Source organism: Apodemus sylvaticus, chromosome 22 (genome assembly GCF_947179515.1).
Source record: "Apodemus sylvaticus chromosome 22, mApoSyl1.1, whole genome shotgun sequence".
NCBI classification, from domain to species: domain Eukaryota; kingdom Metazoa; phylum Chordata; class Mammalia; order Rodentia; family Muridae; genus Apodemus; species Apodemus sylvaticus.
The window spans coordinates 22,326,619-22,353,638 of NC_067493.1; the positions used below are offsets into that span (position 1 = coordinate 22,326,619).

At 47.7% G+C, this 27,020-nt stretch overlaps 1 pseudogene; it reads right to left on the minus strand.

Annotated features, from left to right (window-relative positions):
- Positions 1 to 22,900, minus strand: part of LOC127672462 (histone-binding protein RBBP4-like) — a 134,525-nt pseudogene extending 111,625 nt beyond the window's left edge.
- Positions 22,901 to 27,020: the final 4,120 nt, after the last annotated feature.

Genomic DNA, 27,020 nt, shown 5'->3' on the forward strand with positions numbered 1-27,020 from the left:
ACATGGGTTCTAGAGATCAAAGCTGGCTCTCTGTGCTTCTGAGGTAAGCACTTGACTGAGTCATCTCTCCCCAACCCCAGAATGTTTGTTTTTATGATACATAAATCACCAGCCACCTTCTTGATCAGCCTGTCATACTAGGACACTAGTTTCTGTGCCCTAAGGCTCCCCAAGGCCATGTACCAGATACCCAGAAATCAACTCTGTATGCCAGAGCCCACCAGCATTACTCAAACTGACCAGTCAAAGCTGTCACCCCGACCCTGTCACATTTGCAATAGAAAATTATTCTGTAAAGGCTTTGAAATAGAAATATTAAATAAATAAACCGCTGCCTTTTAAATTCAGGGCACCCTATAGATTTCATCTTTGCTAACTTCTTTAAAAGCTTTAAAAATTGTTTTCAATTGTGTGTGTGTGAGAGAGAGAGAGAGACAGAGACAGAGAGACAGAGAGAGAAATAATGGGCAGCTGTGTGCTGCCGGCCATAGATGCTGGGATTAGTTCTACAAGAGAAGTAAGTACCCTTAACCATTGGGCAGTCTCTCTAGTCCCACTCTCAGGTGCTCTGGGGAGACCACAGATACCACCTCTTCCACTTGGGCCAGGAGAATGACAGCAGATGCACCGATAGCCCTCCATCTGCCGTACCTGCTCCTTACCTAACATCTAAACACCCTTCTGCAACCCTTTTCCATGAAGATCCCTCCACAGAGCAGCCTCAAGATTCTGGTCTGCAGTCTCCTCACTTTACGCTGTCTCTTGAATAAACAATTTCTCATTTGCAAGACTCATTTTGGTGATCTGCATACTGCACGCACGCACGCACGCACACACGCACGCATGCACGCACGCACAGCCCACCACAAAACCAGGCTGCTTTAGCAGCAGCTGAGTCTCCGCTTCTCCCTCCACACAGCTGCCTCCTGATCCCAGTCTGGCGCTTCCCAGGGTGGTTGTGCCTGGGGTGCCCTGCATCTTGTTTCCAGGGCAACCATGACTAATATTAAACCTTAAAAAGAACAAACTGAGACAGAGTATCATGTGATCCAGGTTAGTCTCTCACTATGTAGTTGAGGGTGGCTTTGAACTCCGGGTCCTCCTGTTTCCACCTTCTGAGTACTGGGATTACAAGTGTTCTGTGGCTGCTGGTTTTTGTGGGCCTGGGGCTTGAATCCAGGGGGTTGTGCATGCTAGGCAAGCGCTCTACCATAAATCAAGATGGAGGTCACAGAAGCTTAGAGAGTAAAGATGCCTTTTCAGGACAGAGGTGGGGAGTGCTGGATGTCACCAAGCACCAATGGAGCTGACCAGAAGAACCTGGATTGTGCAACCCAGAGTTCACTGGTGAACTTTGAACTTTGAACTGGTGAACTTTGCCCCAGACAACTAGTATCTTGGCAGAAAGTTCACTCATGGGCAGCCCATTCAGACATTGCTATGAAGGAGACCCCACTGAATGGGGCCAGGCTGGGACATGAAGGGAAGGTGTTTAAAGCAGAAGACGCTCACATATCGTTTGCAGGTGAACAGGAAATGTCCAGGAGGGAGGGAAATGTTGCAAGATGCCCCTTCTGGCACCTTCTCATGCAGCCCTCGAAGTCGCTTCCCGGAAGATGATAAATAAATGATTAAAGGTCAGCATCGATCCACAGGCCTGAGGCTTGCTTTATTTCTGATTCATATCTTTCTGAGGATTACCCTGAATAGCTATTGAAGAGGTGACTCCTGTATCCTAACAAAAATAGCAGGCTCACCGGTGCGTGGGAGATGATTTCTGGCCAGATGTAGCCATTGTTGCAACCATTAGCTTTCCCATGTGATAGGCATCAAGCCCACAGGCCATGGGTTCTCCTCCTGCTTTAGCAGAGACTATGGGAGTCACCTTATGAGAGGATGGGACTATGCGTAGCCCCTGCAGTTACATTCATTCTTACTGTGAAGAGTTTGCAGGGTCTGGGCTAAGGGGATGACTCAGTGGTTAACAGGGCTTGCTGTGCAAATGTGAGAACACGAGTTCAGATCCCCAGCACCTACCTAAAAGCCAGGCATGGTCCCAAACACTTTTAAGCACAGTGTTGAGAGGTAGAGTCAAGCACACACACAGCACGCAGCACACAGCACACAGCACACAGCACACAGGGGATCTTTCGGAGAGAGGGATGAAAAAGAATTCAGCTTGTCTGTCAGTAGCCATCTTTGTCTTGCAGAAACCTAGGTGCTCTTTTAGAGAAGCAATGTCTCCAGAAAAGCCTTCTCTCTGAGATGGTTCCTCTTCAAAAGCCAGAGCCCGTGTCTGAGATGCTTTCTTCAGGTACTGCAAGGCCATAAATTCTCCAGTCTCTTCCCCACACTCCGTGAGTTACAGTAGCTTGCCCGTCTCTCAATATCTGTCATTATTACCGGTGGCACAGCCAGCCATCTAATTCATTGTCTTCAAACGCTGACTTTATCCTGTCTTTAAATGCTCACCCAGCTGGAATGTCTTCTGACAAACTCCAGGTCCCCCTTCTGGAATTATCTTTCCCCAAACAGGCATGATCCATTTAGGACTTTATTGGAGTTCTCAGAGAAGGGCCCTTCAAAATCAATCTAGAGCCCCGTGTATCACTTATCAGTTAGTCGCAGTGAAGACAAATGAATGTTAAATAAAACTGCCTGTTCTTCCCGCAGTGGAGAGAATTCAGAGACACCACCCCGGCAAGGCTCCACCGTCTCAGAAGGCTCCAAACCTAGAATCTTCTGGGTGAAAGTGACCCCTGCTAGCCACTGAATCTGAAGGCCATGAGGTGATAGAATGACAGGGGACCCAACATCCTGAGCTTCCCTGTCAGCTCGGGCAGAGGGCTCCTCAGAGCCTGTAGGAGCCGCCATTCCTCCTGCAGCCCCCACTGCCAGGGTGCTCAGCCCCTTCCTGTGGGATGTTCCTAACCTGTGCTTTGAGATACCCTGTGCTCTGAGATACCCTGTGCTCTGAGATACCCTGTGCTCTGAGATACCCTGCCTAACACCACCCCCCAACCTTCCTCAGCACTGTCTGCTCTCAGTAATGATCTCAGCAGACACTAGTGAAAACATGCGGAACTTGGGAGGCTGAGACAGGAAGATCACTGCGAGTTCAAAGTCAGCCTGGGTTACATAATGAGTACTAGGCTAGTCAGGGGTATGTAATAAAACTCACTTCAAAGAACAAGAAAGACAGAAAGACAGACAGGAAGGAAGGGAGGAAGGGAGGAAGGAAGAAAGGAAGGAAGGAAGGAAGGAGGGAAGGAGGGAAAGGAGGGAGGAAGGGAGGGAGGGAGGAAGGAAGGGAGGAAGGGAGGAAGGAAAGGAGGGAGGGAGGAAGGAAGGAAGGGAGGAAGGGGGGAAGGAAAGGAGGGAGGGAGGAAGGGAGGAAGAAAGGAAGGAAGGAAGAGAGGAAGGAAGGAAGGAAGGAAGGAAGAGAGGAAGGAAGGGAGGGAGGAAGGGAGGGAGAGGAGAGGGAAGGGGAGAGGAAGGAAGGGAAGGGAAGGGACAGGACCAGGCTAAGATGTCACCAGGCAACAACCATTTGATTCTCTCTTCTGCCCAGGGAACTGCTGTGATAACAGTTTGCAAATCTAGAAACGTCTTTACATTTCCATTTCTTTCTTTTTGTGTGTATGTGTGTGTTTCAATCACTACTTGTTCCTCCTTCCCTCCTTTCTTTCTATCTTTCTTTCTTTCTCCCTTCCTTTCTAGTCAAGGTCTCATTATATCGCCCTGGCTGGCCTAAAATCCTTACTCCGCCCCCATCCCTGTGTGTGTGTGTGTGTGTGTGTGTGTGTGTGTGTGTGTGTACACGCACATGTGTTGGCGTGCATATCATGCATATCACAGAGCATGCCTCTAAGAAGTCAGAGGACAACTTAGATACTAGACTTGATCAGTGAATGCCTTTACCCACTGAGCCACCCCACCTGGCCCCATCTTTTCCTTTTTCATCGTTTCTTTCTTCTCTCTCTGTCCTTCCTTCCCTCCTTCCCTCCATCCCTCTTTCCCTCCCTTCCCCCCTCCTTCCTACCTCTCTCCCTCCCTTTCTCTTCCTCCCTCCTACCCCTCTCCCCCCCACCCCCCCCCACCCCCACCCCGTACTCCTCACCCCCTTCACCCCCCACCACACCCCCACACCCACACACACCCCCACACACACCCCCAGGCTCACCAAGGATTGAAACTAGAACCTCATAAATGCCAGGTAAGTGCTTTGCCTCCAGACTACATCCCCAGGCCTCCTTTGTCTTTTGTTCTGACACAGGGTCTCACTAAGTTGCCCAGGCTGGCCATGATGTCAATCAGTGGCCCAGGCAGGACTCTAACTCGCAAACCTCCTACCTTAGTCTATTGAAGAACTAGGATTTTAGGCCTTCACCACCAGACCTGACAATGTCTGCCCTCCTCCTCCTCCTCCTCCTCCTTCACCTCCTCCTCTTCTTCCTCCTCCTTCTTCTCTTCCTCCTCCTCCTTCTCCTCCTCCATGCTTGGGATAGAACAAGGGATTTGCACATTCTGGTTGCACCTTCTACCACTCACCCCACCCACTGGTGCTCTCCAGTTTCTCCTCTCTCTCTCTTTCTCTCTCTCTCTCTCTGGATTCAAAAGAGAAAACTACACACCCTCACTTTGCTTCCAGATCTCGTGAATCTATCCACACTGCATACAGATGTGTAGAGTGTGATTTTGTTCCTCCATAAATAACGTCTGTAAATAACTTGGTCTTCCTCCAAAGTCCCCACCCCATTTGTTGCTGGAGGTGAGAGATGGGGGAGGCGGCAAGGTTCAGTCTAATGCAGTAAGCACAGTCTCTTCCGGCGTCCGGATGTATCTGAAGAGCGCTCGGTCTTCACTGCCCGGTTTCCCAACCCTCTCTCTCTCTCTCTCTCCTCAGCCTAACTCCCAATTCCTTTTTGTTCTCTTTATTTTTGCCATTGAACAAGTTACAGTATTTCTGAAATCTCATTTTCCCCATTGGAGATAATAGCCTCTGAGGTCCTCCGGACAGTAGCCCAACACACAATATTTACTATAGAGCCCAACCGTGGATGCTCTCTCAATATCTCAGGAGCAGACAATTGTCGTGTTAAAGCCAACCAGCCCTAAAACGATCGCATCCCAAAGGACCCCTTCAGGGAAGAGTATGAATCCTTCCATTCAAATCTAAACACCGTCTATCCAATAAACCGGGTGCTTCTAGATGCTCTGTAAACCTTCAAATGATAATCTACTCTCCCCGGCTCACCTGCCAGGCAGCCGAACTGCCGCACACAGCCTTATGAAATATGAAGTGAGTCCGCCTTTATAGCCGGGCATCCATCTTCAGAGTTCTTGGCATATGAGTCCCTCCAAGTTATTTTATTATTTCCAAGAAACTGTAACTGAGGCGTTTTATGTACCGTCTGTTGTCGACAGAGTGATCACACATAAAGCATGTCAGCCCAAGATGAGAGCAGAGTCCGTCATCCTGTTCACCGTTTCCAGGAGACAGATGCTCTCTGACCTGATTCACTGATCATCCTTTTTTATATCTAACGGATTTATTTGACAGGATCTCACATAGCCCAGGCTGGCCTCGAACTCACTAAGGATGACCTTGTACATTTTTACATTTCCCCCTGTTCCTGTTCCTGTCTCTGTCTCTGTCTCTGTCTCTCTCTCTCTCTCTCTGTGTGTGTGTGTGTGTGTGTGTGTGTGTGTGTGTATGTGTCTGTGATTGCTTGTGATTACATGCACCACATTGTACATGGGAGGTCAAAGGCCAACTTGCAGGAATCCAGTCTTTCCTTCCACCATGCATGTCCCAGAGATGGCCCTTCCTCAGATCATCAGGGGACTGTGGGATCCCTGAGTCCTCTTACTTTTTGTGCATTTTCTGCCGTGCTCACGAAGGTGAGCAGCTTGGGGCCACCAGATCCCATCATCTCAGTGTGTTGCCTCATCTGGTACCCAAAACAGCAAGACCATTTGATTTTTGATTTGTGCCGGAACCCAAATCTGATAATCCAATTATAGAACCTCACAACCATCAGCCAAGGGCTAGGAGCACGGCTCAGTAAGGAGAACACCCCATCACTTCACTGATGTGTGTGTATTCGTAATCCCAGCATTCAGGCAATGGAGACAGGAGAATCAAAGTTCAAAATTACCCTTGGCTACATAGAGAGTTCAAGGCCAACCAAAATACACAACTCTCTCCTAAAGCATAAAACCTTTTTTTTTTCCTTTATAAATTGTCTCAGGTATTTTGTTATAGTTCTAGGAAGGTGATCGATTCCTTGTCCTTCCTACAGCTCTAGACTACAATCCCGGTTCCTAGAAGAATATCAAAGTCTCCTTGTTCTAGCAGATAGGGTCCTAGCTAACCTCTCTGATTCTTAGTTTCTTAGCCTTTAAGACTGGAGAGGAAGAGACTGCTAGATGTTTTCTGTTTTCATTCCCAAAGGATCAAACAGGTGGTGGAGACTGTGGTTCTGTGCACATCACCCTGAGGTGATTACTCTTTTTCCTCTGTGCCTATGAGCTCCACACCTTACTCCCTCCAGGCCGCAGGCCTTGGGGCGTGCAGATACACGGTGAATGTTTGTCAACCAAGGTCCCCAAAGAATCACTGTTTCAGTGAAAACCTCAGCTCTGTAGCCTTGCAGAGAACATTTACAAAACCAGGAGGAAAGCCTCCTGCAAGCTGTCTTTCCTGCTTCTGAAAGAGACATCTCCAAATCCTCCCAAAGTTCTCAAAAAATAATTTAAGCACGTTCATTTTGTAAACAAGAGGAGAAGAAAGATGACAATCTAAACTCAGGACAAAGATGGAGGGTGGGCGAGGCGGCTCAGCAGCTGGTGGAGGTGCTTGCTTTCTGACATGCCTGATGACCTGAGTGTGAGCCCTCGAACCAACATGGTAGGAGAAGAGAAATGACTCCTGCAAGTTGTCCTGTGGCCTCTCCACACACATGCCATGGCACACACATGACAGACAGACAGGTGTTATAAAAAATTAACATGTTAAGGAAGTCAATTAATTAAAAATAAAATAAGGCCAGGCATGACAGCACACACCCTTAATCTCAGCACTTGGGGAGCAGAGGCAGGCAGATCTCTGTAATTTCAAGGCCAGCATGGTCTACAAAGCCTGTTCCAGGACAGCTGGTGTTGTTATACAGAGAAACTCTGTCTTTAAAAATGAAATTTACTTATTTATTTATTTATTTACTTACTTACTTACTTACCTACTTAAAATTTTTTTAAATTGTCTTTGAGAAAAGCAAAATAGAAGCCGACTCTAAGGACCTACAAGGTAGAGATATGCACACAGACCATGACCCTAGCAGAAAGAGTAAGAGGCAGGGCAGAGTGGACAGGGTAGTGTGAACAGGGTCTCTTGCAGGGCTGGGCCCAGTTCCTGCAAGAGGGGTACACCGGAGGAGAATGGCACAGAGCAGGGCTTGGGCCTGCTGAACACGGACTGAGGCAGAAGTAAGGCCTCAGATGGGGTGGCACCACTGGGCAGGGAGGAAGCAGGGAAGACCAGGATGCTGTACCGGTACAGATGCCCGCCATACCTGACAGCCAGACAGAGGGGGTGGGAATGGAGGACCAGAGGGCTCCCGGGAAGCCATCAGGACCGTGAGGGAGAACCGGGTGCTATCCTCTCTTAGGTGAGCCGGGTGGGCTCACAGGATAAGGACGCTCAAGTCTCTTAAACACAGAAGAAAGACACTCCAGAGTGTCTAGACTGCCTCGTGAGCACTTCTTTCCGAAGATAACCTTCACAGAGATCAAACATTTCCTTTAAGCGCCATCCCTGCTCCGGTGGTGCCCAACACCCTCTTAGCTCTCACTTCCTTCCGTACTACAGATAGGGCCCTGCACTGGTTACTTTTCTTATTGTTGAAACGAAATACATGAAAGAGAATCGACTTCGGGGCCAGCAAGAGGGCTCAGCAGGGAAAGCGCTTGCTATTAAGCTGGTGGCCCAAGTTTGATCCCAAGGATCGACAAGACAGGACTCTTGCAGACTCTGCAAGTTGTCCTTTGACTGCCACATGTGAGTGCACATGTGCGCATGCCCAGAAGTAAGGGCTTGATTCTGGCTCGCAGTTTCATTAGCGGTGTGTGTTATAGCAGAAGGCATGGCAGCAGGCAGCTCGGCACCGTGTGCACAGTCGGGAAGCAGAGAGGCCATTGCTGGTGCCGAGACCACTTTCTCCTTTTTATTTACAGATCCCTACCCTATGGCCACGTTCAGGGTGGGCGTGTCCCTGCTCAGTTAAACTTTCTGGAAACGCTTTAGACACACCCAAAGGTGTTTTTCCACAGTGATGTTGCAGCCAGTTAAATCAACAGTGAGAGTCAACATCACAGAACTCAAGAACAGGAGAAGCTAGGAGGTCCGCCCCACGTATGTGGTCGGGACTCCTGCCTTAATGTCCTGGTTCTAATTTAAGGGTGTGTGTGTGTGTGTGTGTGTGTGTGTGTGTGTGTGTGTGTGTGTTTGAAAGCTTGGCCTTAGCAGGCTCTTAGCTCATCTCAATGAACTTGACTAGCTAGCTCTGTCCCACCTCTTGTTTTCTTGGTTACCGCTCCTTCAGTCCCCAGCACTTCCTCTGTGTCTGGCTGGCGGTAAATCTCCCTCCTACACAGTCTCACTGGCAAATCTCCTTCCTCAGACTCTTTCCCAGGGTTCCTAACTCTACCCAGAAGTCAGTACAGGGAGTTTAAAAATCTCCGTTGAGCCAAGATCTCAGAATTTTCCCAAGGAGATTGTGCACTGTTTGTTTTAAATATCAGTTTATGGTGCTGGAGAAATGGTTCAGTCATTAGGAGCGCACTGTGGAGGCTCTGAACTTCGATCCCAGCATCCACGGGTATCAATTCACAACTCCCTGTCACTGCAGCTCCAGGAGACCTGACATGTCTTATGACTGTCTTCTGGACTCTGTGAGCACCTGAATTCATACATGGACAAGTCTACACACAGAGATACTCACTATATATAAGTTAAAATGTTTAATCTTTTTTAAAATATGAATTTATGAAACCTTTCAAGAATCCAAATTTATTATACGGGTTTATATTTATTAACTGTGATCACTAAAACAAGGACATGTGTTCTGGAGTCCACAGGAATTTGGCATATCTGATGGGATACGGGGTTATTTGATTTCTGGGTTTTTGTTTTTATTTGGAAAAGAGAGAGCTGGAGAGACAGCTTGGGGTGGGGTAAGATTGTTCGCTGCACAGGCATGAGCACCTGATCTCAGATATCAGCCCCACAGTCAACGTCATATGTGGTCATACACATACCCGTGATAGCTGTGGAGGGTGGAGGCAGGAGGATTGCCAGGGCTTGCTGGCCGTGAGCCTAGCTACAGGCTCAGTGAGAGATCCTGTCTCAAGGAAATAAAGTGTGATACGCAGGATGTCTAATGTCCTCCTCTGGCTTGTGTGAACATGCACCAGTGTTCACACAAACACACACACAACACCTCAGAGAAAGAGAGAGAGAAAGAGAGAGAGAGAGAGAGAGAGAGAGAGAACACGGAGATTGAGAGCTTTCTTTTAGAAAAGGATGATTAGGAAGAGATGGGAATTAGGTTTTGAAAACATGAAGGAAACAAACCAAACCCCACTATGCCATTCTGGGTATTTCCCAAAGACAATACATCACAGAGGTGCTTGCACGGCAGTGTTTATTGTGGTGCTGTTCACAACAGCTAAGTCACATGACCGAACCTTGCTGTCCATGAACAGAGGAAGAGAAAGAATATGTTGTGTTCCCAATGGAATGTTTTCAGCCATGAAAAGAAATGAAAATGTGTTGTTTGTGGGGAAATGGATACAACTGGAGACCGTCGTATTAAGCTGGCAATAGGAAGGCAACTCAGTTCCCCCTGATTTGTGGCTTTTCAGTTTTCAGGATCACATGTCATATATGCATGTACTGAATAAAATTAGAAGTGAGATTGTCTACAAGAATGAGAGGGACTAACGGGAGGAGATAGGAAGAGAAAAGTGGACAGAACACAGCAGTGAGGCTATGGGAGATAAGTTCAATGTGCAATATATACCTTGAAATACTATACGTGCCGGGAGGTGGTGGCTCACACCTGTAATCCCAGCACTCTGGGAGGCAGAGGCAGGTGGATTCCTGAGTTCGAGGCCAGCCTGGTATACAGAGTGAGTTCCAGGACAGCCAGGGGCTACACAGAGAAACCCTGTCTCGGAAAAACCAAATCCAAAAAAAAAAAAAAAAACCAACAACAACAACAAAAAAAAGAAATACTATACATAAACAGAAACATATACACATATACATGTGAATGAACTGGTTCTGTGGGTAAAACGCTTGTCAAACAAGCCTGGTGCTCTGAGTTTGAACCCTGGCACCCACAAAAGAAGCCAGATGTGGTGGTGCAATCCCATCTGCAATCGCAGTGTTCCCAACATTAACCGCACTGTGTGAATGGGAGCGTAACCTGGAAGGTCACAGGCGAGCTAAGTCCTGAGTACAAAACGGCCGCAGAAAGAAGAGAGACCCTGCTTTGACAAAGTGGAAAGCAACAGACTCCTGAAAATTGTCCTCTGACCTTTACTCACATGCTGTGACACACATGTACGCACACACACACACACACACACACACACGGAAAACCCATCATCTGAGTAAGACATGGAGTTCAAGAACAAGGGAGAGAGGGAGAGGAAGGGAGGGATAGGGAAGAAGGGAGGGAGAGAGAGAGAGAGAGACCAAGTTGGCATATTCAGACAGCCTCACCAACAGTACTGCACAGCATGCAGCAGGAGTGTGTGAGAATACCTGCCTATACTTCTGGGATATCCGCGCTCAAATTCCGTGCTGTCTGTGATAAACCAAAGCCCAGAACAGCCATTCCCCTATCTGGCTCCAACAAGGTGACCATTTTCTTGGGATTTCATGCCTGCCTGGGTCTGACCCTCCCCCAACAGGCTTAGAAATCTAATTTTCTGTTCATTCAGGTGCTATTTACTGAGCAGTGCCTCTGTACCAGATGTTGATTTTCTGGGCACAGCAAAATGGTTCCATCTCTCTCAGAGGTGACCTGGCATGAACCAAGTTCAAAGAAACTGATGAATAGAAGCCACACTGCCAATTTAATAAGTTACCCTGAGAGACGGAGCTGCTGGGTGTGGGAGGTAACAGTACTCTCTATCCCTTAGGCAGGCTCTCCAGAGTGTCAAGTGACCATCAACTGGCCACTCTGTCAGACAGTCTGTCTGGCAGACTAACTCTGCTTTCTTCTCTTTCAAAAAAAGGTGTGTTTGTGCATGCGTGTGTGTGTGTGTGTGTGTGTGTGTGTGTGCTCTTGTGTTGAGGTGTACATATGTGAGCAGGTACACATGCACATACATGCACACGCATGTGGAGACCAGAGGACAATCTTGACTGCTATTTCCTAGGAGCCAATCACTGTGTTTTTAAAGACAGGGTCTCTTTTTGGCCTGGATCTCACCGATTTGTCTAGACTCGCTAGTGTTGATCCCTGGGGCTCCTCCTGTTTTTGTCTCCCTAGCTTGTTGTTCTTGTAGAGGAGCAGAGTTTAGATCCTAGCACTTCATAGTCATGCCCCTGCAGTGGAAAAGGCACGGCCCAGAGCTTCACCAGCTGCAGCACCAAGAGGTTTTCACAACATTGGCTTAAGTCTTCATAGACCAGAAGCGGAGCAAACTAGATGAGAAGCAGAACCAGCCTACAGCCCTCAAAGCCTGCTCCCAATGCCCTGTGTTCATCCGCTAAACAGCATGTCCTAAAGGGTCTGCAGCTCCAAAGTCAGCATCTCCAGCTGGAGACCAAACGACCAAACACATGAGCCTTCAGGAACATTTCAAATTCAAATTAAAACACACACACACACACATACCACATACACACTACACACACACACAGATACCACATACACACTACACACACACACATATACACCACACCACACACACACAGATACCACATACACACTACACACACATACACACCACACCACACACACACACAGATACCACATACACACTACACACACACACAGATACCACATACACACTACACACACACACATATACACCACACCACACACACACAGATACCACATACACACTACACACACATACACACCACACCACACACACACACAGATACCACATACACACTACACACACACACAGATACCACATACACACTACACACACATACACACCACACCACACACACACACAGATACCACATACACACTACACACACACATACACACCACACACACACACACAGATACCACATACACACTACACACACACATACACACCACACACACACACAGATACCACATATACACTACACACACACACAGATACCACATACACACTACACACACACACATACACACACACAGATACACTCACATTGATATTGGAGAACAATGAGATGTCTCAATGGGAGTCTTAATTACTTTTCTATTGCTGTGATAAAACACCATGACCAAGGTAACTTATAAAAGAACATATTTAATTTGACCTATGGTTCCAGTGGGCTAGAGTCCATGATGGCAGCATGAAGGAACAGAGAGCGCGCATCTCCATCCACGATGGGGACCAAGTACTCAAATATATGAGTGTTGAGAGCCACTCCCATTCAAGCCACAAACACCATGGGTGAGGATGCTTGTGAGCTAGCCTAGGGACCTGAGTTCAAGTCCCAGGACTCACATGATGGGAGAAGGGAACTGACTCCCTCCCACAAGCTGTCCTCTGACTTGCATGTGCTGTGGCCTATGAACTCATGGCATGAGCTCTCTCTCTCTCTCTCTCTCTCTCTCTCTCACACACACACACACACACACACACACACACAAATAAATAAATAAATAAGCAATTTTTAAAACAAGAGAAAGAAGCTACTGGAAATGTAGCTCAGTTATTAGAATGTTTACCTAACATGCATGAGGCCCCAGGTTCAATCCCCAACCCCCCATGAAACCAGGTGTGGAGAAGCATGCCCTTAATCCTCAGCTACATAGAGAGTTTGAATCCAGACTCTGTGAAGAGGACCAGTGAGGTGAAGTGTATCTGTGGGATGCGAAGACCCTTTCTGTCGCCAGGCTCTCCCCAGACAGACCGCTGCTGCGGAGGACGCCTGCCTGGTTGATATTGTCATGTCTCCCCGTCCTTTCACCAAAGAAAGGAACTTTCATCTTTTAATAACCCATGTCTTCCCAAGGACATTTTTAACTTGAAAAAGAAAAAGAGAGAGAGAAAACCCTCAAAACTTTGAAAATCACATTAAACGTCGAATCGTGGATCTCTGCACCTCCTCCCCCTCAAGATCGAAATACTGTATTTGTGCAAATGACAGAAATATCAAGTGTCTTTCCTCAGTCATCTGTTGGTCTGACTGACACATCTCAGAGACAGACGGCCACGGTGCTTAACTTTTGCCTTTATATATATATATATATATATATATATATATATATATATATATATATATATATATATATATATCAATGGGCCGCGCGTGCACACGCGATGATCCCAATGTGGTGCGGAAGCTTCCATACAGCCTCCCTGATATCCTTTAGAATTTGTGTGAGTGTGGTTGTCCTCTGTGGACATGTACAGGAAGGCCAGGGCCCTGTTGCCATGGGAACTGGTGCTAGTTCTCTGGATGCTGTAAACGTCACCTCTAAATATGTTTTATTATGGTGTGTGTGTGTGATAAATGAATGTGGGTACTTGCAAGTTGTAGCACACATGAAGGGCAGGGGATCACTTTTCTTCACTCTCGAGGATTTATTTTTAATATGCAACTTTGTGTATATGTGCAGGTCCATATATCAGAGTGCAGGTACCTTGGGAGACCGTAAGAGGATGTCAGGCTTCCTAGACCCAGAGTTTCAGATGGTTGTGAGCTACCTGAAGTGGGTGCTGGGAAGCCCACCTGTGTCCTCTGTGAAGACAGCATGTGTGCTCTTACCTGCTGAGGCACCTCCCCAGCCCCAGACTTCAAGAAGTTGTTTTTTTTCCTCCTTCTGCCTAGTGGAGGCAAGGGCCCTCTTTGTTGTTCCTGTTCAGTCCATGCAGACTGATTCCCTGCCTCAGCATCCCTCATAACCCCTCATGAGATTCCGCATGCACACCAGGGCATCCATTTCCAGAGACTGAACAAGGTTGTCAAGCTTGTGCCTTAAATCCCGCCCCCCCCCCCCCATCCATCCTGCCCACCTAAGCCCCGCCTCCTGTCGCCGACCTAAGCCCCGCCTCTGACACCACTCACCTAACAAGATCTGGACCTTTCAACTCCCACGTTATATATTCCTCTCCCTCCCTTTGCAATTGCCTCCAACCATCTCTAGGAGCAGCAAAATCACTAATGCAAGATTCATAGGCTGCTCCTGGCCTGGGAGTGGGCGGCAGGGGAGAGGCTCAGGAGGCCCGGAGAAGCACTTTGGTTCAGGGAACATTCGTTCATTGATGCACATCTGTGCTGCCTGGAAGTGCATTAAAGAGAATGAAATGTGCTGCTACTTTTAAAAACAGCTTTTGAATGTGCAAAGTGCCCAGGGAGGGTGGGGAACGGAGGGAGTCTGATGAGGCCCTGGGCTGTACGAGGGCTTCACTCCAGCTTTGTCCTTGAAGCAAAGCACAAAGTGCAGTGTGCACCAGAGTGGCCTTCCTGGGCACTTGGGGAGGAGATAAACCCATCCCAGTAATAGCAGCGACATTAAGAATGCAGAACTCCGGGGCTCCATTCTGTCACCAAGCAAGTTGAGGATCCTTTGAGAAACAAGAATGGATTCATCAGTCTGCCTTGGCCATCACCCTGCCATCTTCATCCCACAGAAGCCAAGTGGCTTTTCATCCTGTCTTGGCCTCAGCTCTACCAGGAACCATCTAAAGCATTTAGGGAAAGTCACAAATCCTGGTGACCTAGTTAGCCTTAACCGCCAACTTGACACAGCCTAGAGTCATCTGACAGGCAAGCCTCAGTGGAGAAATTGCCTAGATCAAATCGGCCTGTGACTGGCTTTGGGGGATTGTCTTAATTCTTAGTTGTTACAGGAAGGCACACAGAGGGCAGCAGCATCCCCTAAGCAGGTGATCCTGAACTGTATAAGGTAGCTAGCTAAGTCTCAGCCTGAGCTAACCATCAAGCCACACCCTTCCGTGGTTTCTCCCTCAAGTTTCTGCCTGAATTCCCTGACGATGACCTAGAAGTGTAAACCAAATAAACCCTTTCTTCCTCAGGTTGATTTGGGTCCATTTTATGACAGCAACAAAAATGAAACTAAAGCACCCTGGTGTTAGCGGAAGCGTGTGCGGTTGATTCCAGAACCGCCAGATGGTTCCCCACCAATTGCGACAGGCGGGTCTCACTTCACATTTGGTACTGTGGGGTTTTCAGAGAATCACTTCTCAGGGAGAGCAGACTTACAACAAGTAAACCCAATGAACAGTGACTCCAGAGGGCAAAGATGAAAACTGGGTCCAAAATACACTGTCGGTGTGTGGTAGAAATTCCAGCACAAGTCCTTGTAAGGAGAGGAAAAGTCAGGGCTTGGCATATATGTAGCTGAGTTTTCCGACATGCATAAAGGCCTGGATTCTATCTCCAGCAGCACTGCATAAAACTGAGTGTGCTGGTGTGTGCACACCTGTAATCCCAGCATGCAGAAGAACCTGGCACCCAAGGCCACCATTGAATACATAATGAATTCAAAGCCAGCCTGAAATGCATAAAATCCCATCCCCCTCAAGGCATAAAAATCAGAATATGGGGGGGGGGGTGGCTAATGGCTTGGCTCAGTTGGTAAAGTACTTGCCACACAGCTAAGAAACACGTGTGGCTTTTACATAAGTGATGGGGCCTGACTCCTTGATCAAATTTGCCGACCATCTCAGCCGAATAGGCTGCCGCCATGAACAATAGCTATCTTCCCTCTAAAGCTGTGAGCCTACACAAACCTCCCCGTTCAAGTGGCTCCATCTGATATTTTGTCACAGTGACAAAAGGAACTAATACACCTTCCTAAATAGCACTCCTGTGGGAGTCTGCATTAGTCCCCTAGCTATGGGTGAGCGTGACCATCTCTGCCCTGGTGGGAGGACCCAGGCATCAAGCAGAAGCCTGGAGAAGTGGCATCTCTGAGACCCAAGCTGCTGCCCTCAGCCACACCCTAAACAGCCCTCTGGGCAGCACAGCCTCTCTGCAGGTGGGAAGGCCAGAGGCAGGCCCTCCACAGGCACAAAGGAGGGATCAAAGAGAATGCGCTAGCACCCTGTGAAAGTGGGATTCTATAAGTAGCTGCAGCGGTTTCATTATTTATGCCTGCCTGAAGAAGAAGCTTCCAGAACCGGGCTGAGCTCTCACTGGCGGAGGGAGCTGTGCCTAGGGCGAGCCTTTGGGAACTCCCGGAGTTTGTCCTTTCACAATCTTCTGTTTTCCCTTACTTAGCCCTTGGTTGGAAATCTGCAGCTCTGAGTTCATCTCCGTCTCAGCCCCATAGTCCACACACACACACACACACCTTTTGCTGCCCTCTGTAGGCTAAAGCCCAGCCTACCTCTGTGTGTGCAGGTATGTGCAGGTATGAGCACATATTCATAGAGAACCCAGAGGGCAGCTTTGGCTGTTGTTCCTCAAATGCAGACTGTCTTGGTGTGTGTGTGTGTGTGTATGTGTGTGTGTGTGTGTGTATGCGTGTGCATGTGTGTATGCATGTGTGTGTATGCATGTGTGTGTGTGTGTGCATGTGTGTGTGTGTGTGTGCACGCGCGCGCGTGTGTGGACACAGACATCCAAGCACATACGTGGAGGCCAGAGGTCAGCCTCCACTGTCTTCCTCTATTGCCCTCTTCCTTACCTTTTAAATATAGTTTATTAATTCTAAGAGAATTTCATAATGCACACAACGTATTTTTACCTTTCCTATTCCTCCCTTTAACTTCCCACATCCGCGCTCCACCCTTTCCCAACTTGATGTCCTTCTGGTTTGTTTGGGTTTTTTTATAACCCACTGAGTCCAGTTACTGCTGCCCACCTACACATAAAAGACAAGTCAATCCTTTACATTAGAAGCGGATTAGAAAAATAAAGTTTATTAAGAAAGGGAAGAGGTAGCCTGGCGGTGGTGGCACCCGTAGCTGTAATCCCAGCATTCTGGGAGGCAGAGGCAGGTGGATTTCTGAGTTTGAGGCCAGCCTGGTCTACAGAGTGAGTTCCCTGACAGCCAGGGCTATACAGAGAAACCATGTCTGGAAAACAACAAATCCACAAACAAGAAAGAAAGAAAGAAAGAAAGAAAGAAAGAAAGAAAGAAAGAAAGAAAGAAAGAAAGAAAGAAAGAAAGAAAGAAAGAAAGAAAGAAAGAAAGAAAAGAAAGGAAGGAAAGAAAGAAAGGAAAGAAAGAAAGAAAAAAAGAAAGAAAGAAAAGAAAGGAAGGAAAGAAAGAAAGGAAAGAAAGAAAGAAAGAAAGAAAAAAAAAGAAAGAAAGAAAGAAAGAAAAAAGAAAGAAAGAAAGAAAAGAAAGAAAGAAAGAAAAAAGAAAGAAAGGAAAAGAAAGGAAAGAAAGAAAAGAAAGAAAAGAAAGAAAGAAAAGAAAGAAAAGAAAGGAAAGAAAGAAAGGGAAGAAAGAAAGGAAAGAAAGAAAAGAAAGGAAAGAAAAGAAAGGAAAGAAAGAAAGGGCAGAGGTGCCCCCAAGAGTGAGCTGAGGAATGAGCCCCCAGTGTGTCCGGCCACCCAGCCAGCGTCTTTTATATCCTCTCCTGGTTCCATTTCAAGGGCAGCGTTTGCCCATGCGTGCCCTGTCCATTGATGATGCGGCTGGAGGAAGGGCTTCCCGGCTTCCGGAATCGCGTGTTCATCTGGGTTCAGATTTTTCAGTTCCTACTCGCCTACCACAGTGGGGCTGGCTCTCCTCCCCGCCAGACGCCATCTTCTGCTATTCTTCAGGCCCTGTCCACTTAGGAGTTAGGCTAGGCTGGCTGGCCAGTGAGCCTCAGGATCCTCCTTCCCCCACCCAGCAAGTTCTGGGGTTCCAAGCATTCACCACCATGCCAGCTTTTTTATACACAGGTTCCAAGGATCAAATTCATGTCTTCATGTTTGCAAGACAGAACTTTACAACTTCACTATTTCCTCACCCCTATTTTCTTCTTTTTGAGATGTTCTTCAACAAATAAAATCTAGTTCCCTGGGGACCAGAGAGATGACTCAATGGATAAAGGGGCCTGCCACCAAGTCTGTCTAACACTTGACCCCAGGATCCACTCAGTGGAAGAAGAAAACCAGCTCCTAAAGGTGGTCCTCTGATCCCTGCAACACGCCATGGCACGTATGTGCATGCTCACAACACACAAATAAAGATAAACAAATAAGTATAATTTTATTTAAATAACTCTAGCTCTTCTGGAAAAGAAAGCCTCTCAGTAAGAAACAGAGGCCCTGACTTCTAAATCCCTGTTATCTGAACTCCCCACGGGTAGCTCATCCCAAGGAGGTCTTAACGACCAGGAAGTTGTGTCAGCCACCTGAACCCTTTCTCCACCCACAAATGACTAAGCTCTTCAGAAACAGGACACCTCTCAAGATACAAGAGCCAAAATTTACTCTCCAGTCTGAATTCACAAAGCATTTAGACTTCCTTGGTTCAATGACGTTATATGGAAATCTGGTCCTTCCGATCTGTCTCTCCTACCAAAATAGCAATTCCGATCTCAGTGTGTTCTTCGTGGTGCCAATGCTTTCCCCGTGGGTCAGCTGATATTCTAAGCATGTGGATTCCTTCAATAGCATGACATTCAGCAGCGAGGTAGTGTGTGTGGCACCTGCCACCAGGCCTGTCATGACCCAAGAGAAACCCTCCAGAGATGTTTCTTGGTGGGGAAAAAAAATCAAGATATGTTGTTTTTGCGGCTCCACAGTTACTACAAAGCGGTCCTGATGCTGACCAATCAGAACGCAACAGTTACTGCAAAGCGGTCCTGATGCTGACCAATCAGAACGTGGCTCCACAAGTTACTGCAAAGCGGTCCTGATGCTGACCAATCAGAACGCGGCTCCACAGTTACTGCACCGCGGTCCTGATGCTGACCAATCAGAACGCGGCTCCACAAGTTACTGCAAAGCGGTCCTGATGCTGACCAATCAGAACACAGCTCCACAAGTTACTACAAAGCGGTCCTGATGCTGGCCAATCAGAACGCGGCTCCACAGTTACTGCACCGCGGTCCTGATGCTGACCAATCAGAACACGGCTCCACAGTTACTGCAAAGCGGGCTCCACAGTTACTGACCAATCAGAGCTAGCACCTGGCTCTGTGGGTTTAAGACACAAGGCTGGGCAAGACTAACGTCAGAAGCTGACTTCAAGTTTGTGTGTCCCTAAGGCAAACCTGCCTGCCCTTCCGGCCAGTGAATTTCAGTCACAGATTTGGTTGAACTGTTTTCTAGAATAACTGATGCAAAGAACTCCGATAAGCTCTATACTTTATATGTGTGCGTGCATGCATGTGTGTGTGTACATGTGCACGAGTGTGTGTACAGGTGCAAACACATACATGTCTGTACATGTGGAGACAGGGAGTCAGGAGTGGGTGTCTCCCTCGATCCTGTTCGTGTTCATCAGTAGTGACATGTTTGCCATGTTTGCCATGGGTAAATAACTACTCTCTGATTAAATCGGAAGACTACTGAACGGGATGAAATTCGTGACTGGTATTTTAATCTTTGTCAAAAAAAAAAAAAAAAACCTATGGCCTGAATTGCCATAATCCTAGGAGCAGAATCTGCTTTTGTATTTTTCTATAAATAAATCCTAATTTATTGAGAGCATTTCTCAGTGAACCCAGAACTTCCTGATTTGGCTAACCTGGCCATGAAGCCCCAGAGATCTCCAGTCTTTTCCTCCCCAGCTCTGGGATTATAGACTCATGTCAGAGCAACCTGCTTTCTGCTGTTTTATCTTTTTAAATATCTTTTGTTTATTTGTTGACAAATACACACATAGACAGCGTTTTATAATCATAACCACTGTCAGTTCTCTCCTTTCAGCCCTCGCACAGCCCCCAACCTGTCCTCCTCCCACACTCACTCCCCCACCCTCTTCTCTCTTTCTTCTTTGTAACACGGATTCCAACTCCAGTTAGTCCTGCCTGCTGGGATGCTGATGATCCTGCTGGCTGATCCTGCGTAGATCTTGTGGCTGTCACCGAGCTTCTAGAAGTTTGAGAGCACAACAGTGTGTTACGACCAGAAGGCAGCATCCCACCGCAGTCTGCTCCATCCTCTACCTCTTAGGTTATTTCTGGATCCTCTTCTGAAATGTCCCCTGAGCCTTGGGAGGAGGAGGCTGAAGCAGATGTGGTCTTTAGGGCTGACCACTTACCTACTTCATCCTCAGTGCTTGGCACATCAAGAATTTTTTATGTGGGTTCTGGGAGACCAAAGCCGGGTCTTCATGCTTTCATAGCAAGCATTGTGCTGACCGAGCCACCCCCAGCGGGCCCCTGACCATTGGCTTTAATTTAAAGGACATGAATCAGTACAGGACTAGCAAAAAAAAAAAAAAAAAAAAATCCACTAGGAAAGTGTGGAATACAGAACTCTGGTGTCTTGCCCACAGAATCTAGCAATCCTATATATCCACCCACCAGAAGGCTCTACAAAGCTAGTAGCTGTCCCAGGTTTTTATTAGGGTCTCCTCATAGGCACAATTATAGACTCATTATGTATTTAGATTTTTTTATATAAAAAAGCAATTTTCTGGGCAGTGGTGACACACACCTTTAATCCCAGCACTTGGGAAGCAGAGGCAGATGAATTTCTGAGTTTGAGGTCAGCCTGGTCTACGGAGTGAGTTCTAGGACAGCCAGGGCTACACAGAAAAATCCTGTCTGAGGGTGAGACAGGGCAGCCAAAATGGAGATGGCATCAAACTATAGTGGTCAAAGACTAACCCCTAAAAAAGCAACTTTTATCAAGGATTAATTTAGTCTTCAAAACAAATACAAGCTATCAATTCACGCTTTGTCAACCAGTGATATAACTGCCAGGTAAAAACATATCTTTACAACTTGGTAGTCCCAAGTTTAAAAAAAAAAAAGGAAGGAAGGAAGGAAGGAAGGAAGGAAGGAAGGAAGGAAGGAAGGAAGGAAGGAAGGAAGGAAAAACCACACACAATAGAAAGCAGACTTTGTTCAGCTGTCCTGCCACAATTGGAGTCACCAATGAGGCTTTGCTGAATTAAGCCCCCCAGCTAAGGTTTAGAAGATGCCCATGGAGCCAGGCAGTGGTGGCGCACGCCTGTAATCCCAGCACTCTGGGAGGCAGGGGCAGGCGGATTTCTGAGTTCGAGGCCAGCCTGGTCTACAGAGTGAGTTCCAGGACAGCCAGGGCTACACAGAGAAACCCTGTCTCGAAAAAACCAAACCCCAAAATCAAAAGAAGAAGAAGAAGAAGAAGAAGAAGAAGAAGAAGAAGAAGAAGAAGAAGAAGAAGAAGAAGAAGAAGCCCATGGTTTGGGCTGGTAGCATTGTTGGTGGCATCCACTGCAGTTGGGTCACTGAACAACGTCTGTGTCTCATACCAATGTTAAATCCATCTCCGGGTTCAGAGGAAAACAAGGAGAGTCTAGAATCCCAACTGCAGACTCGTCTAGGGTCCTTGGCCTTCTGGATCCCCCATGGTCTTCATCATTATGAGCGTTCTCTGCCATCTGCACAGTGTTGTCTCCTCACACAGAGCAAACCACCCAAGGTTCACAAGATTCCAGGAGAAGTCAGGAATCTTGGCAGTCCGACCACCACAAATAAACAACAACTCTGGTGGGCCATCCTCTGCATCTTCTGGAGACTGTGCTCCAATTTTACTTAGATCCCAGACATTCAGCCTCCGGTCAGTACCACTGCAAGCTAAGATAGTCTCACTGTGAGGTGACCATTGAACTTGGAATAGTTCATCCTTAGGTGATTCAAAGAAACGCAACTTGAGTTTCAGATTTCTCAGACCCCACAAGGCAACAGTCTTGTCAGCCGATCCCTGTGGCGAGAATGAACTCACTCTAAGGAAGATAAGCAACTCACTTCAGCTGTGTGAGCCTCAACTGAGGGGCTTGGCTTGGAAGCATTGTTTGAGTGAGTATCCCAAATCATAAGTGTCTGATCATCCTCAACTGACCCAAATGGACTCAGGGAGCAGATGCCAGGAAATGTTCTCTATTGCTGCTGTGTGCCCCGTAAAGATGGTCTTCACATCCACCACTTTCCCTTCTTTTGGAACTGCACTGATGTCCCGCAGGCAGATGGCGTGGTCATCAGAAGCGCTAAGTAAGTGTCCGCTGTGATTTGGATTCCAAAAAAGCCCATAACCTTCCTTCTGACCACAGAGACGCAAATCCGGGTCGCATTCTCCAGAAGGGTCTGGTTTAGAAGGGTGCTTCGAGTAGTCAAAAACAAGAACATGACTGGATGGCGTCTCTGTTGCAATCCCCTTCACGGTTGATCTTGATTTCTCTTTCAATTTTCCCACTGGCAGAACCAAAACCTCCAAATTCTCCCTTTTCACTGTCATCACGGGATGCGTCAAACTGAGCCTCGTCTCAGGGAGCCAGACACTGGCTATCCCCAGGTGGTCTTGTTGATCTGATGTGTCTGTTCCCAGGACAAGCTGACAGATGCTGAAATTTTTCCCTCCAGGCCCCATCACATCTGGAAGCCACTGGGCAGTTAAGCTGGGCCACTCCAGAGCATGGGTCATCACCAAATCATAAAGAAAAGGGGTCTTCTTCTTCTCCCATATTGTGTACTACTCCTTGATGATACGTTCTTCCACTGCGTTGTCAAAGGCTGCTTCCTTGTCAGCCATGGCAGCAGGCAAGCCGGGAGGGATTGGGGGAATCCCGGGGCCATGCGCTGCAGGAGGGACAGGGAGGCTACGAGCCACATGAACACTCCAATTCAGTCTCCAGCCCACTCTGGCCTGGCCTGTAGGTCACAGCCAGCACTCACCGGGGTCGTCTCTTTAACACAAATTCAAGTACTAACTTGGTTCAAGGATGCCATTCTGAATAGCACATGCATCTATCACTAGGGAAATGCCAAGAATTTAGAAGTTTGGGGCTGGAGAGGGAATTCACTTGGTAAAGCATTTGCTACATGGGTATGAGGATCTGAGTTCAGTGCTTAGAACCTGCAGAAAAAGTTGGCTGTGGTGGCTACTAGCCAACCAGCTGTGCCGAATCAGTAAGCTCCAGGTACAGTAAGAGACCCTGTCTCAAAAACTAAGAGAGAAAGTAACAGAGGAATATCCAACATCACCTCTGACCTCCATGTATACATGCATACCTACATGTATACACACACACATACACACACACACACACACACAAATTCCAAAAACCTAGAAGTTCTCGTCCAGCAATTTCTCCAGTCCCCACATTTTTTTTTAATTAATGAAAAGAAGAGGGCTACAGTGATGGCTCAGCAGTTAAGAGCACTGACTTCTCTTCCAAAGGTCCTGAGTTCAATTCTCAGCAACCACATAGTGGCTCACAACCATCTGTAATGGGATCCGATACCCTCTTCTGGTGTGTCTGAAGACAGCTACAGTGTACTCATTGTACATTTTAAAGATAAAATAAATCTTTAAAAAAAAAAAAAGAACCTATTCACCAGACCTGTAGGTTTTATTTTGCTTTGTTTAAGGTTGTTATCACAGCCTCTGTCACTATTTGTGTTTTTCTTAAAGACAGGATTTTGCTATGTAGTCCAGACCAGCTTTGAACCCTCCACCCTCCTGCCTTAGTCTTCTGAGTGCTGGGGTCACATGAGCATGCCCAGACTCTAACCTGAATTTTGGAAGACATCTGTTCTCATCTCCTCTGACATCCAACCTTGATTACAGCAATTTGTGTTTGCACAATGATTGCTGTGCCAACATGTAAAGACAGAGCATCTCACTTACTGTGAGCTTTACAACCCTCTTGGGTGATCCAGATGACACGCAGTCCTCCCTGCTGCTGCTACCGAGGAAGGTGCTACAGCTCAGCACATGGTGATTTGCCTGTAGTGAGCCAAACTCCAACCTGAGTCCTCTGACCCTGGAATCAGGGCTTTTCAGAAGACCATATGGAGAGTTCAGATGTAAAACCCTGCCCCAGATGTGCTGTGAAGATGGTTCAATTGGCAAGGAGCTTGCCGGACAAGCATGGGGTTCCACGTTTGATCCCTAGCATCCACATAAACAGCTGGGTGTGATGCCGGGCAGTGGTGGTGCATGTCTTTAATCCTAGCACTCAGGAGGTAGACTCTGTCAGTTCAAGGCCAGCCTGGTCTACCAAGAGAGTTCTAGGACAGCCAGGGCTACACAGAGAAACCCTGTCTCAAAAACAAACAAGCCAGGTGGTGGTGGTGTAGGCCTGTAATTCCAGCACTCTGGGAGGCAGAGGCAGGTGGATTTCTGAGTTCGAGGCCAGCCTGGTCTACAGAGTGAGCTCCAGGACAGCCAAGGTCTATACAGAGAAACTGTCTCAAAAAAGACCAAAAATCAAAAACAAACAAACAAACAAACAAAAATCTGGGTATGATAGAGTGCACTTATAATTCCAAAATGGAGGAGACAGAGACAGGAGAATTTCATTTGGTCTAGCCTGCTTGGTAAAGCAGTAAAGAATTCTGCCTCAAAAAAAGTGGGAGATGGGATGACCCTCTGGTCTCCGCATGCATGCACACATGTCCACACACTCACTCACACACACACACACACACACACACACACACACAGACACATGCATGCAAACTAAAATGAACCACTGCCCCAGAAAAGGTCTTCAATTATTCAAATGAAGATGTCAGCATATTTATTCCACCCCATTTACCAAAATAGACATTTTCAATATGCATCTGGAATCAGGGAAGCCACTTTGTCTACAATAAAGTATCATACAATAATAGCTCAGACCTTTAGACCAAAAGGGTTTCAGACGAGTGCTCAGTAAATGAAAACCAGGCAGCCCTTGACCCCACACCCATTCCCCGAGCCCTCTAGATCTAAAGTGTAATTAGTAGAATTTCAGTTTCTGCCGAATGTGCTCCCCGAATCTTTAACCATTCCAGGCATTCATCCTTTGGAACGAGGACTGCCTGTGCCTGCCTGGTCTGACCACAAACAGTACCTCTCACATAAGGGGAACTCCTTCCCGACATTCACAAGTATTCTCCTTCACGATTTAACCCAAAAGGAAATGCAGCCAAGGGCCCCTCTCCTCTCCAGTGACCCCTCACAGGGACCTCAATAACTTATTTTACAACAGGGGCTGGGGGCGTGGTGCAGTGGTAGAGCCCCTGCCTAGAATCCCCCAGTGAGGGGCTGGGGTGTGGCTCAGTGGTAGAGCTCCTGCCTAGAATCCCCCAGTAAGGGGCTGGGGGCGTGGCTCAGTGGGAGAGCCCCTGCCTAGAATCCCCCAGTGAGGGGCTGGGGGTGTGGCTCAGTGGTAGAGCCCCTGCCTAGAATCCCCCAGTGAGGAGCTGAGGTGTGGCTCAGTGGTAGAGCCTAGCAACGTATGAGGTCAGAAATTGAATCCACTGCCCACACACAATTTTCCTCTATTTTTCTTTCCCTCTGTCCTTTTGAAAAAGATCAACACAGGAATAGCAAGTTCCAGTTGAATGTCTACAGCATCAGGTGGTCACAATGATGCACACCAGCAATGCTATCACTGGGGAGGTAAGAGGGGAGAAGCCAGAGTTCAACGTCATTCTTGGTCTTGGCTACAAAGCAAGTTAAGGGTCAACTGGCTGCTTTTTTTTTTTTTTTTTTTTTTTTTTTTTTTTTGGTTTTTTTGAGACAGGATTTCTCTGTGTAGCCTTGGCTGTCCTGGAACTCACTCTGTAGACCAGGCTGGCCTCGAACTCAGAAATCCACCTGCCTCTACCTCCCAAGTGCTGGGACTAAAGGCGTGCGCCACCCCTGCCTGGCAGGGCCAACTGGCTTATGTGAGATCCTAACTTTAAATAAATAAATGGCAAAGAAAACTCTCAGGGGCGGCGGCACCTTCGGCCATGCTTCTCTGCTCCTGCATCTGAGAGGCCGTGTGAAGAGGCGCTCCCATTCCCAAGCCTGTCCTCTGGGCTTTGAGAAGCCGCTCCTGCAGCAAAACCCAGGCGGGGGCCACCATGCTTCTTCCTTCTTTGAGTCCCTGGGACACTCTGCTCCTCCTGCCAGCCTTGGAAACCCTCTCGGGATAGGACGAAGGCTCGCTCCTCCCACAGAGCTGGTCTATTGCGCCCACCACCAGTTACAGTCAATTCAGGCACATCTGTCCCTCACCACTCAGTTCCTCCGTCTGTCCGCTGATCACCCAAACCTTGAAGTTAGGCTCAGACCTCCCAAGAGCTGAAAAGAAGCAGGATCCGCATTCTGTAATCCTCGGGGCCCCAGCCCATCCTGGGGTATTGTATAGCAATTTCCTCTGAATTGAAAAGAGAAGGGGGTGGCTCATAAGCCTCGGGGAGAAGATCCGTGCGGGGGCGGGGGTGGGGAGCTCTAACTGGCGAGATTCAAGATGTCCCCTTCCCAAGGTTGTTGGAGCAGGAAATAACTACTGGGGAACCAAGACCATCCCAGCTGTCTCCTCCAGATGCCGGTAAGACAGGCAGAACGCGACATGCAGAGCGCTCCTGGGATGTAGTTTCTGTGAAATGTCACCTTTGCACTGATGCGGCTGCCTTTGAGTGGTCTCTGCTCCTAAAAGTTGCTCTCCACTCACAATCCTGTAAGTAGCCCCCCCCCCCAGAAAGCATTATTGATTGCTGCTAGAGAGCTGAGTCGATGGTTGAGTGTTCAGTGCTATTGCACAGAGCAAGAGTCGGTTCCTCCTACTCGCATAGGATGGCTCACACCACCTGTAACTACAGACTCGGTAGATCTGTCTAGCGCCCTCTTCTGGCATCTACAAGCACCTGCAACACATATGCACGTGTATACA